At 42.7% G+C, this 17,428-nt stretch overlaps 1 protein-coding gene across 5 annotated transcripts in view; it reads left to right on the top strand.

Annotated features, from left to right (window-relative positions):
• Positions 1-17,428, top strand: part of fam49a (family with sequence similarity 49 member A) — a 32,321-nt gene that overhangs the window by 4,147 nt on the left and 10,746 nt on the right. For 3 of the 5 annotated variants that reach the window (XM_061754162.1, XM_061754163.1, XM_061754161.1), the window contains exon 2: positions 17,062-17,115. The gene's annotated coding sequence lies outside the window, so the exon portion shown is untranslated. Of the gene's footprint in view, positions 1-5,597; positions 5,683-5,756; positions 5,870-17,061; positions 17,116-17,428 lie in introns of those variants that run through there. The other 2 variants (XM_061754165.1, XM_061754166.1) reach the window with 2 other exon arrangements.

Here is a 17,428-nt window from a genome sequence, read left to right as displayed (position 1 = left end):
ACATACAGTAGGATTATTCTGCCTTAAACAGTTTGGGAAAACCCAGATTTTGATGTCGTGTCTTTGGAAGCTTTTGAGTTAATTAGAGACACACGTGTGGATGTATTAGAAGGCACACTTGAAACACACCCCTTTTTGTTTAACATCATGGGAAAGTCAAAAGAAATCAGTCAACATATAAGGAAGGTAATTGTGGACTTGCACAAGTCTGGTTCATCCTCGGGTGCAATTTCCAGATGTCTGAAGGTGCCACGTTCATCTGTTCAAACAATTATAAGTATAAATACCATGGGAATGTCCAGCTGTCAGATTGCTCAGGAAGGAGACGGGTTCTGTGTCACAGAGATGAATGTGCTTTGGTCCGAAATGTGCATATAAACCCAAGAACAAAAGTAAAAGGCCTTGTGAAGAGGCTGGCTGAAGCTGGTAAGAGTGTGTCATTATCCACAGTGAAATAAATACTCGACATGGGCTGAGAGGCCACTCTGCAAGGAAGATGCCATTAGTCCAAAAGAAACATCCAAAAGCCGAATTACAGTTTGCAAATGCACACAGGGACAAATTCTTTTATTTTTGGAGACATGTCCTGTGGTCTGATGAAACTAAAATTTAACTGTTTGGTCAAAATGCTTGCAAAAAAAGCTTACAAGCCAGAGAACACTATCCCAACTTTGAAATACGGGGATTGCAGCATCATTTTGTAGGGTTGTTTTGCTTCCAAACTGGTAACAAAGTGGTTAAGGATCGCAAAGTCCATGTTTTGGAGTGGCCATCACAAATCCCTGATCTCAATCCTATTGAAATTTTATGGGCTGACCAGAAAAGGCATGTGGCAGGTGGCCCACAAACTTGGCTCAGTTACACCACTTCTGTCAGGAGGAATGAGCCAAAAGTCACCCAATTTATATGAGGAACTTATAACAGGATATCCAAAACGTTTGACCCAAGTCCTACAGTTTAAAGGCAATGATACCAATTACTAATGAAATGTATGTAAACTTCTAACTTTGAAGAAAGTACTGAAAAATTGTCTAGAAAAATCCTTCTCTCATTATTATGGCATTTAGCAAATATAAATAATTTTGGTAATCCTAATTAACCTAAAACAGCAAAATCTTATTCTGATTTTATGTCAGACATTGAGGAAAAAAAGCATGTCTTTTTTTATATTGTATGTAATAATCTGATTTTAATTGTTTAACGTATTGTAATGCCCCCACTAGTGGTTAGGGATAAACGCACAGCCTCCAGTGCACTTTCAATTGCTTTATTGACCAAACGGTAACCCAATAAACACGTAATAAGCAGATTCATACTTTAGCTGCACGGCCACAAGCAGGCCAGCTAACGGTTATCCAGTTAACAGCCAGCCACTAACTTGAACTCACAAGAGCCAACTCTACACTCTCACTGGCTGACTCCCAGAGCAGTGGCGGCTGTGGGCCCCCCCACCTCCTGTCGGAAAAATGAAATGGACTCTAAATGTTTTGGAAAGCATTCCTTACAGCTCTGGCTGACTATATTAACAAAATATTTGATCTGCTCTATTGTTATATTGTAAAACAAAATAAATCCCATTTTATGACGGTGAGATCGTACAGTGTTTTAACTAAAGCATTCTGATACAAGTAATTTCCCTAGTAATAAATTTTTACAATTATGTACTATATTACAAAAGAACATATTCATTCTTATTTACGCAGTGTCCCTAAATACACCTTGCACACTCACCAGCTGCTATGTAAACATGAATGGTGGGAGCGAAATATGGTGTTTGTGATAAACAAAGACGGCGTATATGACGGCCTTCATCCCCCGACATATGAAGCCTCGTATATAGTGTGTTCAGCCGGGGTTCAGCCATCATACTCTGCGTCTTCGCCGGAAAGAAAGGTCCGTGTTACAACCTTGCACGTCCCCTTATATTTCACGATGAAATGCTACCACAATTTTGCCATTTTCCGTCTTTTGCTCTTGCATTTTTCTTATCAATTCAGCTTCGCCCTTCCCGCACCAGCAGCCAAGCTTCGCATCACTTTCTGCCTTTTCGGCGATGACGTTAAAACGTCCGTTGAGCACAGCGAACAATCTCTGATTCGCAGTTTTGCTTTTCAATGTGTTTTACGAGGCGCAAAATGCTAATTTTGACTCGCAAATAGTGATGCGAGACCGCTTCATTCAAGCCTTCGTACACACTAGTGTTTGTATTACCTGTTTGGTTTGTTTTACGTGTATTTTTATGTGGTGTTTGTGGGTTTAAGTAATACTGAAATATTACTGTTACCTTTGTTTTTTATATATATAATCAAATTAGAATAAAAATCCAAACCAAGCCACAGTTTAAACTAATTGATCAGACCTGACATAATTAAGTCTATTTTAGCTCATTATTCGACCTTTGCAAAGTGCTGAAATGAGCCAACAAATTTATTGTGTGCTCTTTGTGTACATTTTAGACTGAGATCATCTGCTCTGTAAATCATGCTTTTCATGGTTCTCCTTTTACTAGAATGGCACCCTTTTGTTGGTGAGAGCGCATGCTCCAACAGCTGCAAGTAACAGCCAATGTGTGCGTGTGTGTGCACAAGTTTGTTTTCTCTCACCATTTTCAGTTCCTCTCTAATTGCAGTATTTACGGAATGCTGCTCAAATGCGCCTCAACAGTAGCTACTGTGGGCGAACCTTGTGTTTCTTGTATTTATCGAGCCTTGTTGTGCGTTACATTATTTTCTACACAGTCAAAACAATAACAGGAGCCTTGCAGCACTTTTTCAATTCTCACCAGGCACTGTCCGGTTGCTACACAACTATGACCTTTTTGAGTTTTTGAAACGTTTCATGTACACGCTGTAATATGCATGCCTGGCATTTTGGCAATTTCAATTGATGTAGAAACACTACACGTATGCACAACCAAACTGCTTGCTCTCCGAGAAAATCTCTTTTGAAGAAGATCCTTTTTCAGCATACAGGTTACATGGGAATGAGCGGTTCGGGTTAACAGTAGGAAATGTTAAACCGGTTCAATATTCACGATCTCAAATCCTTCTGTGTGTGTGTGTGTGTGTGTGTGTGTGTGTGTGTGTGTGTGTGTGTGTGTGTGTGTGCGTGTGTTATAAACACAAATCCAGTGTGGTGGTGTTTATAGCCAAAAAGATGAGAAATGTGTATATGTCCTAATATTTATGGGCCTGACTATCCAATATATCCCTCTTGTTAAACTCCTGGCCCGGGGGCCTGATAAGGCCCTCCACATCATTTTATGTGGCCCGTGAAAGCAAATCAAGAGTGTCAACTTCCATGATTCTTGCTATAATCCATACTGAAACTTCAGTTTGTCATATGTAATAAATTCTGAGATATTGCAAAAGTATTTTTGTTTTGTTACTGAACCCTTTTTACAGTAACTTGAACAATAGTTAAACTATTATCCTTGACTTCTATTTTCAAAACTACTTAACTCTCCACTTATTGTGGATATTTAATAATATTATGAGGCAAGTAAACATTTCACACGACCCTCTGAGGGAAACCATAACTACAATGTGGCCTGCAACGAAAATTTGTTTGACACCCCTGCTATGAACCTACACATGAGAGCAATAGCATGCAATGTTATCGCTAAAGGATGAAATACAAACTTGTTTCACAAGCAAAATCCCGTTGTGGTGTACAGCCAGGCTAAGCAAAACTTTTCACAGCTGATGATGTTAGATGTGAAGTCAACAAATAAATCAGGTGTTGTTGCCTTTATTAAATTTAAACAAATCAGTTGCCATGATGCCACACAAAGTTGCAATTTGGAAGAAGATTGAAAATGTTAGGGCTAGTGTGTGAGCATGTGTGTTCTGCACCATGCTGTGTCCCATCAGTATGGCAGACCTGTGGTGTTTACAGTTCCTTATAGTCTTAGTTCAGTTTTCTTACAGCTCAGTATGTATTGTAATCGAAACAAAAAAACAGGATGTAGCATCTTATCACATTCTTAAAAAAGTGGTAATTTTACCACATGGTGGTTTTGTTGCTACACCGGCGATTGCCTAAGGAAAGCACAAGAGGGAGGTTTGTTTCATGTACAGTACTTTTTGTCTTGTAGGTAATACGTGATCTTTGCAAAATGCAGTTTTTTATATTTAGAAACTGTTCCATCAACTTCATGCCGAGACATTTCACTCATCAGTAACAGTATTAAGCTACATTGAGAAGTAATTTATTCAAGAGTTTCTCAACGATACTCACGGGTTCTTCTAGAATTGCTCCAGTGCCTACATGGCATTTGATTTACATTGCTAGCTCACTGCTCATGTTAAGCAAAGCAAAGCAAATTTATTTATATAGTGCATTTCATACACAAGGTAACTCAATGTGCTTTACATTATTAAAAGCATTTAAAAAACAAAGAAAAAAACGAGCTTATAAACATTTAAAACAAAGAGGGGAAAAAAACATTTAACAATTAAAACGGCATACGGTGCAAGAAATATCATTTAAAAGTGGAAATGCTCTAAAAAGCAAGTTTTTAACCTGGACTTCAAAACATTAACACTTGGGGCTGATGTCACTTCTGTTGGCAACTTATTCCATTTGTGTGCAGCATAATACCTAAATGCTCCTTCACCATGTTTGCTTTGGATTCTGTGCTCCACTATTTGACCTGAGTCTGTCAATCCCAGAGCCCTACTGGGTTTATATTCCATTAGCATTTCATTCATGTATTCAGGACTTAAACCGTTTAGTGATTTATAGACCACTGGTCAGAACCCGAGCTGCAGTATTCTTTTTGGTCCAATCAGAAGACCATTACAATAGTCAAGTCTACTTGAGATAAAAGCATGGATGAGCTTTTCCTGGTCTGCTTGACACATGTAAGTCTTCACTCTGGATATGTTCTTCAGATGGTAGAAGGCAGTTTTAGTTGTAATTGATTTGATATGACTGTCAGTCGGGTCGATTCTGGTCTTGTTTGTGCAGCTTTAGATACGGTAGATCATAATATACTGCTGAACAGTTTGGAAACGTGGGTAGGACTAAATAGAACAGTCCTTAAATGGCTCAGTTCCTACCTGGAGGAAAGGAGTTATTTTGTAACCATTGGAAGTGTTCAATCTCATCGAATGGCAATGACCTATGGGGTCCCTCAAGGGTCAGTTCTTGGACCCCTCCTGTTCAGCCTGTATATTCTAACCTTGGGTCAAATTCTTCAGAACTTTAATTTTGACTATCATAGCTATGCAGATGACACACAGTTATATCTAGCAGTGTCTCCAGATGACTGTAGTTCAACTGAGGTGTTGTGTCTCTGTCTAAAACAGATAAATAACTGGATGAGCCAGAATTTTCTTCAATTAAACCACAACAAAACTGAGACAATTGTTTTTCGCAATAAAGAAAAGAGGATTGCTGTTAGTAAATAACTGGAGTCACTCTCTTTAAAAACCAAGTCCGAAACCTTGGTGTTCTGATGGATTCCGACCTGACTTGTGTATAGTAAACTATGCATGTGCCACAATGTGACCGTGAGCATTAAACAGACTGTAGCAATTTGTTCCTCTTTTACCCCAAACTGTCTGTCTGCTTGTCTTTACCATTCTGTGTGCAGTGGTGCTGCCTCATGACCCTGCACACTTCCTGCTCATGTTTCACTTTTATACACCTTCCTGTCAACTGAGACAACAGCTCTCTGTGAGTGTTTTCAGCCTTTTTTATGCTTTCACTGCCCGCTCGTGCAGGTGAAGTGCATGCAGTGCACAGGATTTATGTTCACTGTCTGCCAGTCTTTATAGTGTACTTGGTAAAGTTCCATGACTGGATAACTTTCATACCATTTTACTAGTTTGCTGCTTCAAGGGACTGTAAAAGAAATTGAGAAGTACATTTTTTAATTGTTCTAATGACTGTAATGGTGATATTTGGTGCAGGACTATTTTGCAAATAATACATTGTTGGCACCTGATCAATATTTAAAGCTTTGTTACATTTGGATCAGATGTTTTCAGATGCATGAATGTCGACACGCTCAGTTTTCTCGACAAGATCAAGAATGCTGCATTTCGTTAATGTTGTTATTGCTGTGAAGAGGTTAATCTGCTCTCCTATTAATTTAACATAGTAACAAAGTTAGTCCCCTTCAATCCACCTGTTATTCAACAGTCACACAGCTGGCAAAGAATTTCAGTCTCTGCCTAACTAGCATTTTACTACTCAGCCAAATTCCCACTCACCACAGCAGGTGCATCTATTACTGTTGTTTTATTGATAAGAGACGGGACTCTGAAATCACCATATTGGGGTTGAGATGTTTAATGTAGGTTATTAATCTTGAAAATATGATTTCAATAAAATTTTGCTGGGTTGTATGAGGGGAAAAAAATTAGTTACCTTGTTTCTATACTTTTGGCAATCTTTTCTCTCACTTTATGGTCTGCTAAGCTTGTGTTCAAGACCTTCACTATATCAAGCAGTGATCCACTATATCTGCAGACTGTGCATGCAAAAGTTAAAATTAAAAGCAGTGCAAAGAGGGAGACAAGAAGCTGCTTTGGATGATTGACATAGCATGTGTATATTTGATCTTGGCATTGGTTCGAACAGCACTTGTCCTATATGGAAGACCAAAGTACTCAGTGATCTTTTAAGTTCAGACATCATCTTAGCTCATTTTAAAGTGATTAACTCTGATCAACCAGAAGCCACAAACAAGTTTGTTTTCAATGGGAACACCCTTTAGTCAGCCCCCGGCATTGCCTGTTTTTATTGAAACGTCCCCAAAGATTTCTTTCTGTGTGTGTGAGCATCAATAATAATGGTAGCATTGTGTAATTTTTGGTTCACTGCTTGCTCCCATAATAAAAACATTCCAGGACTAAGGAAAAATACTGTGTTCCCAGGTTTGGTTCAGTTAAAACAAACTCTGCTGCGATTACTGTGATGGTGCGGTTTGTCAAGTGTGAACGCTATCATCTTAACCCTGGTGCGGACTAAACAAGGGGACCGAAACCACTTTAGTTCAAGTGTTAACACTGTGCTGACATCACCGCTGGTTTAAAAAAAAAAAAAAAAAATATTCAGCAGACAGAACTTTTAGATTTTTTTTCTTTTCTTTTATTTATTTATTTTTTTCAAACTCAATGTGTTCACTAATGCTTTCCAATCAGGTTGTGTCTTAACAAATGCATTATTTATTGCCAACGTTTGTTTTGTTTGTGATATGAATGCCAGTCTGAATGCTAACTGAACCGGACCAATTATGTGCACCATGTACCTTTTTTAGTCCGGTCCACCAAGTGTGAACTCAGCATCGATGTATTTGTAACCACCCATCACCAAGACTTGATAGCTTCAGTGAGCATATCAAATTGACCTCCACCAATCTGAGGATCCTTTCACAGTTGATTCATGCTCTCACATACACGCTTGCATACATCGGCTTCACACACGGCCCAGTCACACATAGACATGGTTCCCTTTGTATCTGCAGTCCTGTTGACATGCACGGCATGGTAGAACAGAAGTGGCATTGAGCAGAGCAGTTGGAGGAATTTTTACACTGCAATAGTTGCTAGTGGTCAGACAGCCACTGTGCCTCCTCCTCTTCAAATACCAAACGCCCTCCTTTACTTTCCCACTTGCCTTTTGCCATGGGTTGTTTTCCTCTCTCTATTGTTCCCTGTAACGTGTCTCGCCAGGGTCTTTGCACTGACTTTCTCCTCGTGACACACAACAGCGTTCACAAAAGCTTTGGCAAGATGTTAACAACATACAGTAAAAATCAGAATACAGTGTACGAATGCTACGAATGGGCATAGAAAAACGATTAGTCAACTAAGTATTTTGTGAAAGAAATTGTCTATTTGTGTGAAATTTTGTCCGCATTATCAATGTTGTTCTGTTGTGTAGTGTGCTATGTTTTGAATTAAATTTAGCGCTTGTTTGCCCATATTCCTCAAGAACTAGTAGCCTACACTGTAGGAATTTCTGTGGTTTATTTTTTATTTCTTTTTTTGCCTTATTACTCACATTGTGAGGATAGATAGATCAGAGCAGTTCAATTTTCATTAAATGTTTTATTTTAATTGTTGAGAAAACACTTTGAAAAGATTTCCTTGAAATCAAGATAGTTGTAGAAAAAACAACTAGCATATTTAGTGCCATCTGAAACCAATAGGGATTGGATTAAAAAGAAAATAATAATTTTTCCCCCCCACATTGTTTCCCATGGCCAATCAGTAATGAATGCTATGACTCTATTTCATTTTTAAGCACCCCTCTTCATCTCTTCACCAGAGGTCAGATGTGAGAGAGGAATATTAAGTTTGCAATGAGTCATTTTAAAGATTGAGCATCGGGTCAGATTCTGGTGTCACTGAATCAAGTGTATGGTTGTAAAATGGCTGGTGTAGGCTTATAAAGGCAAAACTTTGTATTCAGTTGCTAAGCTGTGCTGGATGTATCGAAGAGGCTGCCATTTGCAGAGGGACCTCCTTAAAGAGTGTGGCTATTAGAGCAAAACAGTTCAGTCCTTTTCTGGTTGGTGAAATAGACTGCAAGAGGAAATGATACAGAGTCAGTGATACAGCAGAGAGAAGCTGATATTGTTATGTTACACTACAACACACTCGCCACCCCCCAACCCGTGCCCATATTAGGGCAAAATGTAAGCAACCTCCTGGCAAGCGGAGCTCAACCCCCAACACACTATGCTGTCACATTTGCTCCAGTGTGGAGAACTCAAGGGAGACTCTGCTCCCCTAACCCAATTTGAAGGCCCATTTCCGTGGCCAGTGAAAAAAAACAACTCAGGGATTTAAAAAAAAAAAAAAAAAAAAAAAGAATGGATAGAGTCAAGGTCAGTCATGGCATTTTGGCCTGAGTGGCATCCTGGTGTTTACATTTTCTTGATTGTACTTGGAGATCACATATATATATATATATATATATATATATATATTTATAGTAAATAAGGAGCCATAGAAGTTTGCACTTCCCAGTGTTTGTTCTTAGGTTGGTGTTTTTGGTGCAGAGACTGAGAAGCTTTTGTTGTCCAATAATGTTGCTGAGTGACCATTTTTACCCTCTATTGTGTGAGTATATCCTGCTTTCATTTCATGCATCAGTTTTTGGGGCAGCATTGTGCTCCAGTAGTAATTTTGGCAGGTCGATACCTTGTCATGCAATAATAATAACACATTTGAACATAAATGGTTTATGAAGTTCCTCGCTTGCTTTTTGTAAGCCATTTAAAAGCCCCTGAGCTGTAACCAATCTATCAGCCAATCATAAGCTGTTGTCATGCAGAATGCAGACATGACTTGTACAGTTGTCACATAAAGGCACGTGCTCATGCATCCTCATTTACTCATGGGAGCGCAAGTCTTCCAGCCTATTGAACCTTTATTCAACTGACCCTTTTGTGAACCCTTGCGTTTGAAGAATACAACTCATAATGAGCCACATGGGTCCCCTTCCACCCAAAACATCAGCCCACACATCTACTCTATGTCTTGCTCACACTAAAGGCGTCTTTATACTCACGCACTCGCACGACTGACAGCGCCCGCATTGAATCATGTGACTGACGCATTGGCCCGCGCGGCCCCTATGCATCGCTTGACGCGTACACAGCAAAAATTGTTGCTGCGTGTAGAATGCCGCGTAGATCATCTCTCGTGATTGTCCGTTTTAGTCACATGCTGTGATGATGTACTCAGCGTTCCCCTTGGCTCTACATACCATCTACGCCGCCGCCTACTTGATTGATTTTGCAGCATAATTAAATGTATCATCTGGTCATCTAGGTCAATTTGGTTTGCTAGAACCAGACACTGTTCCATGGTCGCCATTGTTGTTGCTTTGTTCCTTTTTCTGGAAAGGAAAGTAAAAACGGCTACCGGAAATGGCCAAAAATGCAGAGGAAACTCCACCCTGTGGTGTCCTCGCCAATACCAGCCGTAGCGACACCCAGGACTTGGAGGAGAACTGCAGTACATTTTCAAAACTGCGTGCATGGGTTGCGCTCGAGTATAAAGGCAAACTGGGCGCGGGATAGCCGCAGTGATGTCACCGCGGTCGCCGCCCGCGCGAGTATGAAGAAGCATTTACATTTGGTTTAATTGATACAGTAGGAGGGGGATGTTGTCTCACATACTGTAGGACTTGCATTGACTGCATTATTTGTGCACTAAAGACCCCCTCGCCACGCAGAATATGCAAGTTCCTTTGGTAGATTTGATGCTCGATCATGTAAATAATTGAATTCAAACCTGAACATCCGCAAACAGAACAGCTGTCACGCTATGTGACTGCTATTCCCATATCGTCAGGAATACAATTGAGCCTATGAGGTAATTTGACGTCAATATTGGATCATTTCATACAAAGCCTATATTCAAATACATTTTAGACACCTAAAATGCATCTCATCCTCATCTCGAGAAATAATTACAAAGAAACTCAAATTGCCATGATTGATATACAACCCCAATTCCAATGAAGTTGGGACGTTGTGTTAAACATAAATAAAAACAGAATACAATGATTTGCAAATCATGTTCAACCTATATTTAATTGAATACACTACAAAGACAAGCTATTTAATGTTCAAACTGATAAACTTTATTGTTTTTAGCAAATAATCATTAACTTAGAATTTTATGGGTGCAACATCATCCATCCATTTTCTACCGCTTATCCGAGGTCAGGTATCCCGAGGCGTTCCCAGGCCAGCCGAGAGACATAGTCTCTCAAGCGTGTCCTGGGTCGTCCCCGGGGTCTCCACCGGGGTGGGATGTGTCCGGAACACCTCACCAGGGAGTCGTCCAGGAGGCATACGAATCAGATGCCCCAGCCACCTCCTCTCGCTCCTCTCAATGTGGAGGAGAAGCGGCTCTACTCTGAGATCGTCCCGGATGACCGAGCTTCTCACCCTATCCCTCATCTCTAAGGCAGACCCTGGACACCCTGCGGAGGAAACTCATTTCAGCTGCTTATATCCGGGATCTGTTTCTTTCAGTCACGACCCACAGCTCATGACCATTGGTGAGGGTAGCAACGTAGATCGACCGGTAAATCGAGAGCTTCGCCTTTCGGCTTAGCTCCTTCTTTACCACAACGGACCGATACAAAGTCCGCATCACTGTAGACGGTGGACCGATCCACCGATCCGATTCTTTCCTCACTCGTGACCAAGACCCCAAGATATTTGAACTCCTCCACTTGGGGCAGGATCTCATCCGTGACCCAGAGAGGGCACGGCACCCTTTCCCGACTGAGGACCATGGTCTCAGATTTGCAGGTACTGATTCTCATCCCAGCCGCTTCACACTCAGCTGCGAACCGCTTCAGTGAGAATTGGAGATCATGGGTTGATGAAGCGAACAGAACCACATCATCTGCAAGAAGCAGAGATGCAATTCTGAGGCCACCAAACCGGACACCCTCTATGCCTCGGCTGCGCCTAGAAATTCTGTCCATAAAAGTTATGAACAGAATTGGTGGCAAAGTCCAGCCTTGGCGGAGTCCAACCCTCAACGGAAACGAGTCCGACTTACTGCCGGCAATGCGGACCAAGCTCTGACACCGGTCGTACAGGGACCGAACATGCAGTATCAGGGGGTTCAGTACCTCATACTGCCGAAGCACCCCCCACAGGACTCCCCGAGGGACACGGTCGAACGCCTTCTCCAAGTCCACAAAACACATGTAGACTGGTTGGGTGAACTCCCATGCACCCTCGAGGACCCTGCCAAGGGTGTAGAGCTGGTGCACTGGGACCACCACCCCCGTCTGCCAATCCAGAGGCACTGTCCCCGATGTCCATGCGGTGTTGCAGAGGCGTATCAACCAGGACAGCCCCTCAACATCCAGAGCCTTTAGGAACTCTGGGCGAATCCACACCCGGGACCTTGTCACCAAGCTTTTTAACCACCTCAGTGACCTCAACCCCAGAGATAGGACAGCCCGTCTCAGAGAACCCAGACTCTGCTTCCTCATGGGAAGGCGTGTCGGTGGAGTTGAAGAGGTCTTCGAAGTATTCTCCCCACCGACTCACAACGTCCAGAGTCGAGGTCAGCAGCGCCCCATCCCCACTATACACAGTGTTGGTGTGCACTGCTTTCCCCTCCTGAGACGCCGGATGGTGGACCAGAATTTCCTCGAAGCCGTCCGGAAGTCTTTCGCCATGGCTTCACCGAACCATACCCGAGTTTTTGCTTCAGCGACCACCAAAGCTGCATTCCGCTTGGCCAGCCGGTACCCATCAGCTGCCTCAGGAGTCCCACAGGCCAAAAAGGCCCGATAGGACTCCTTCTTTAGCACGCCGTTGGTGTCCACCAACGGGTTCGGGGATTGCCGCCACGACAGGTACCGACTACCTTACGGCCACAGCTCCGGTCGGCCGCCTCGGCAATAGAGGCGCAGAGCATGGTCCGCTCGGACTCAATGTCCCCCACCTCCCCCGAGACGTGAGTGAAGTTCTGCCGGAGGTGGGAGTTGAAACTCCTTCTGACAGGGGATTCTGCCAGACGTTCCCAGCACACCCTCACAATACGTTTGGGCCTGCCAGGTCGGACCGGCATCTTCCCCCACCATCGGAGCCAACTCACCACCAGGTGGTGATCAGTTGACAGCTCCGCCCCTCTCTTCACCGGAGTGTCCAAGACAGGCGGCCGTAAGTCTGATGACACGACCACAAAGTCGATCATCGAACTGCAACCTAGGGTGTCCTGGTGCATAGGCACAAACAACAGTCAGGACCCGTCCCCCAACCCGAAAGCGGTGGAAAGCTACCCTCTCATCCACCGGGGTGAACCCCAACGTACACCATAGGCAACTCCAGAGTGGAAGAGAGTCCAACCCCTCTCAAGAGGACTGGTACCACAGCCCGACTATATCTACTCGGAACTTCTCGACCTCGCACACAAGCTCGGGCTCCTTCCCTGCCAGAGAGGTGACATTCCACGTACTTTGAGCCAGCTTCTGTAGCCGAGGATCGGATCGCCAAGGTCCCTGCCTTCGGCCAGCGCCCAGCTCACACTGCACCCGACCCCTATGGCCCCTCCCACAGGTTGTGAGCGCATGGGAAGGGGGACCCACGTTACCCTTTCGGTCTGTGCACGGCCACCAGGCCCTCTCCTTCGAGCCCCACCTCCAGGCCTGGCTCCAGAGGGGGGCCCCGGTGACCCGCGTCCGGGCAAGGGAAAACGTCTTCCCGAATTGTTTGTCATAATAGGGGTTTTTGGAGCTGTGCTTTGTCTGGTCCCTCACCTAGGACCTGTTTGCCATGGGTGACCCTGCCAGGGGCATAAAGCCCCAGACAACTTAGCTCCTAGGATCATTGGCGCACACAAACCCCTCCACCACGATAAGTTGACAGCTCAAGGAGGGGTGGCTGCAACACATTCCAAAAAATCTGGGACAGGTGGCAAAAAAGACTGAGAAAGTTGAGGAATATTCATCAAACACCTGTTTGGAACATCCCACAGGTGAACAGGTGGGTGCCATGATTGGGTATAAAAGGAGCTTCCCTGAATTGCTCATTCACAAGCAAAGATGGGGCGAGGTTCACCTCTTTGTTTCATGGACTGATGAAAAGTGGAAAAGTCTTCTGTGGTCCCAATTGTTTTGGGAAATTGTGGACGTCGTGTCCTCCGGGCCAAAGAGGAAAAGACTGCGTCCACTGTTGTGGACGCAAAGTTCAAAAGCCAGCATCTGTGATGGTATGGGGCTGTGTTAGTGCCAATGGCATGGGTAACTTACACTTCTGTGAAGGCACCATTAATGCTGAAAGGTACATACAAGTTTTGGAGGAACATATGCTGCCATCCAAGCAATGTCTTTTTCATGGACGCCCCTGCTTATTTCAGCAAGACAATGCCAAACCACATTCTGCACGTGTTACAACAGCGTGGCTTCGTAGTTAAAGAGTGCGGGTACTAGACTGGCCTGCCTGCAGTCCAGACCTGTCTCCCATTGAAAATGTGTGGCACATTATGAAGCGTAGAATTTGACAACAGAGACCCCGGACCGTTGAACAGCTGAAGCTGTACATCAACCAAGAATGGGAAAGAATTCCACCTACCAAGCTTCAACAATTAGTGTCCTCAGTTCCCAAACGTTTATTGAATGTTGTTAAAAGAAAAGGTGTTATAACACAGTGGTAAACATGACCCTGTCCCAGCTGTTTTTGGAATGTGTTGCAGCCGTAAAATTCCAAGTTAATGATTATTTGCTAAAAACAATAAAGCTTATCAGTTTGAACATTAAATATCTTGTCATTGTAGTGTATTCAATTAAATATAGGTCGAACATGATTTGCAAATCATTTTATTCTGTTTTTATTTGTTTAACACAATGTCCCAACTTCATTGGAATTGGGGTTGTATATATTCTCCTCAATTTTCTGAAGTTTAAAAGTTATACCAACGAAGAATAAAACAATACATTGTGGTCTGCTGTTGTCTGCCAGAAAACAAAGATATGACAATGAGTTTGTGGTCTGCATTACAGAGATCAGGAAGGAGGGCAGATTATTTGAAAAATGGTGTCAATTATTTTATTTTTTTTCCTTCATTTTGAACTTCAGTACAGGTGATCACTACAATTGCTATTAAAAAATTATCTGCCCATAATTGTTTAGTGAGACTCTTTACATTATTTAACTTCTTCTCCCTGGAGGTTTAGTCCCTGCGACACCCCTCAACAAGGTTTTGTAGTAATCAGTCTAATTGAGTGTGTACTGTGGCATGTAAATAAATGCAGCAAAAAAAGATATAACCACCTCCTTTGTGCTTGGCAGTGGTAGCAATCACACTCATCCCTCATCATATTATCAGCCAACTGAAGGAATGATTGGCCTTTCTGTGTTCTGCCAATAGTCCTCCATACCAAGGTCTCAAATGAAAACACATTTAGAGCCTTAAGGATCATCCCATCTGTTAGCTTGGCTCGCCACAACTGCTGAACTTTGTCACCACCGTTGCAGGATGGGTAAAAAAAAATTGCCATCACGAAGGGGGAGATGAGCAGAAACATCCTTTCATCGAGAAAAGACTTGTGTGCCATTATTTGCTAATGTTTCAATGAAAAGTTGTCTAGTCCTGATAAAACTGCTTCCATGAAAGATCTCTTGGATTATTATTCTCCTCTAAAATTGTTGGCTTTCATGTACTTTTTACACAATATCAACGCTGATTAGAAGGTGTTCAGATTTTTTTTTCTTTTTTTACTTTTCAGTAACATCAGTAGTTTTGGGGTAAAGAAGCACAGTGTAAATTATAATAATAATATCTTAGATTTATGTAGCTTTCAAGGGACCCAAGGATGCTTTAACAATGACTCATGAAGATAATTACAGTACATATCTGTTGGGTCTGTATTCATGTTACTGAATATATGCTTTGGTGAACAGATGGTACTTGAATATTTTTTTCATGTCCAGGGGTGCATTTATTCATTCATTTTCCATACCGCTTATCCTCACTGGGGTCGTGGGCATGCTGGAGCCTATCCCAGCTGACTCTGGGCACGAGCACTGAAGGCTTTTTCACCAAGCATCTGGAGTTTGGTGTATGGAAAAAACGGATCAAATACAACTTCCCACTGACGAGTACTCGCTCAGATATAAGTCCAAAAAACAGTGCTCTTGTGAGAGACTTGGTAATGTTCACTGTTACGGTCTGTTCAACAAGGTGGAGTCCTTGATACAGTCATTGTCCTCTTGTATTAACAGCAGCTTTACGGTTATTTTCAAACCTTAGCCTACCTACACTACAAAATACTCCTACAAGAAACTAAAATTGGTAAAGAGCTTACTTTTCAAAGGGGGTGTACTCATTTATGTTCTGCTGATCCGCCAATTTTGTGTTTAGCTGTTGACTAATACTATTGTGGCTGAATACACGCACTATTTGGTGTTTGTGCATTTCCCTCTGTCTCGCTCCAGCACCTGCTGTGGCGACTGGCAGATCTGCTAACAGCTGTTCTTGCTTTCTGTTAGAATGACAGTTATTTTGTAGATGGTGAGCTTGAATAAATCATCTGTCTGTTTGCTGGAAACCCATTTTTGTGTGAATGTAGTAGCAGACAAGTGAATGTGAAAGAGGAAAAGAAAGTCAGCAAGGTTGAAATAGGAAGGAGTGTCTGTCTGCAGACAGGAGATGAGATGCAGAGAAAGTGGAAAATGGGACATGCATGTTTGAGGAGTCAAATGTGTGATGATGGAGCGTCTGCTCACTTCAGCGCTTAAGTCAAGCTGTCCACGTGGCATTTTGGTGATGTTGCAAGTCTCAGAAATTAAGTGTGAATGTGTGTGTGTTTGTCTGTGCATGTGTCCACGCCTCGCGTGACATGCAGGTGACATCCACTCATGTGTGAGACGACAGGGAGCAGCTACACGCCATCATGCCCTTGTAAGTAGAGCATCCACTGTCCCTGTGGACTGTCCATTCTTCTGACAGCAGCATCCCACCTTTTTCCCCACTTCTTCTTTTGTGCTTCAGGTTGACCAAATGGCCAGAGGGTCAGAAGAACTATTTCCTGTGTCATATGGCAAGGCCGTTTCAATCGTTACCCTCCGCATTTGAAGCAGGAGATAATGCGCTTAGGCATTACAGAATGGGTCAGCACCACCAATTCATCTTGCAGATTAGGTCACAATTCATCTCATTTCTGTTTTCAACCCTGAGGAGTTGTGTTTCATCCCAGTGACCATTAGCGACCTGACCATTGATATGTGATCCTCCAGTGGACATGAAGGAGACCGAGGCTTAATCAGCTCTCTTTTGGATACAATGGTGTCAATTTAGATTTTGAATAATTCAGTGATGTGTGTGCGTGTGTGCATGTGTATGTGTTGTGCTCGGTCTGAATGCTTGTACGAGTCAGGAGAAAAAGGGGAAGTGTGTTAATGTGGAAAGTTGATAGCGTACCCACACTCACAGTTGACTGTGGGCGGCAGATACACATTCTGTACTTGTTAAACGCCCTTTGTGATTTGTTTTTCTTTCCAGTATCATTTACCCTCAGACTGCATTGATTTTAACCCAATTGATTTCTCTCCTGTTTCAGAGAAGCACAACGCGAATGATATTGATAGCAACCTGAGGTCCTGCACCAGAGAAGGTAAATCACACACACAAGCAATACAGCTCAATTACAGTACAATTTACATTAAAATTCAGTTTCCAGTTCAGCACAATTCTGCAAACCCTACTATGGTTTAATTTAGATTACAGCTCAAGAGGTGAACTATTTGTTCAAGAATATACACTTTTTCTGGTTTACTTTGGATTCATGTTCAAATCTCTACATGCTGTTAAGTGCCTCATCTGTGAATCCTCAGTCCACCCCCACACAAACCTGTGACTGTGACTGAAAGTGACTGACCTGTCAGGTTCCATTTCTTGCTGCAAGAGGAAGTTCAGTTGTGGTTGCA

The sequence above is a fragment of the Phyllopteryx taeniolatus genome, chromosome 18 (genome assembly GCF_024500385.1).
Source record: "Phyllopteryx taeniolatus isolate TA_2022b chromosome 18, UOR_Ptae_1.2, whole genome shotgun sequence".
In the NCBI taxonomy this organism is placed as follows: domain Eukaryota; kingdom Metazoa; phylum Chordata; class Actinopteri; order Syngnathiformes; family Syngnathidae; genus Phyllopteryx; species Phyllopteryx taeniolatus.
The sequence above is the reverse complement of the archived record's forward strand: the minus strand, read 5'-3'. Positions and strand labels throughout refer to the sequence as shown.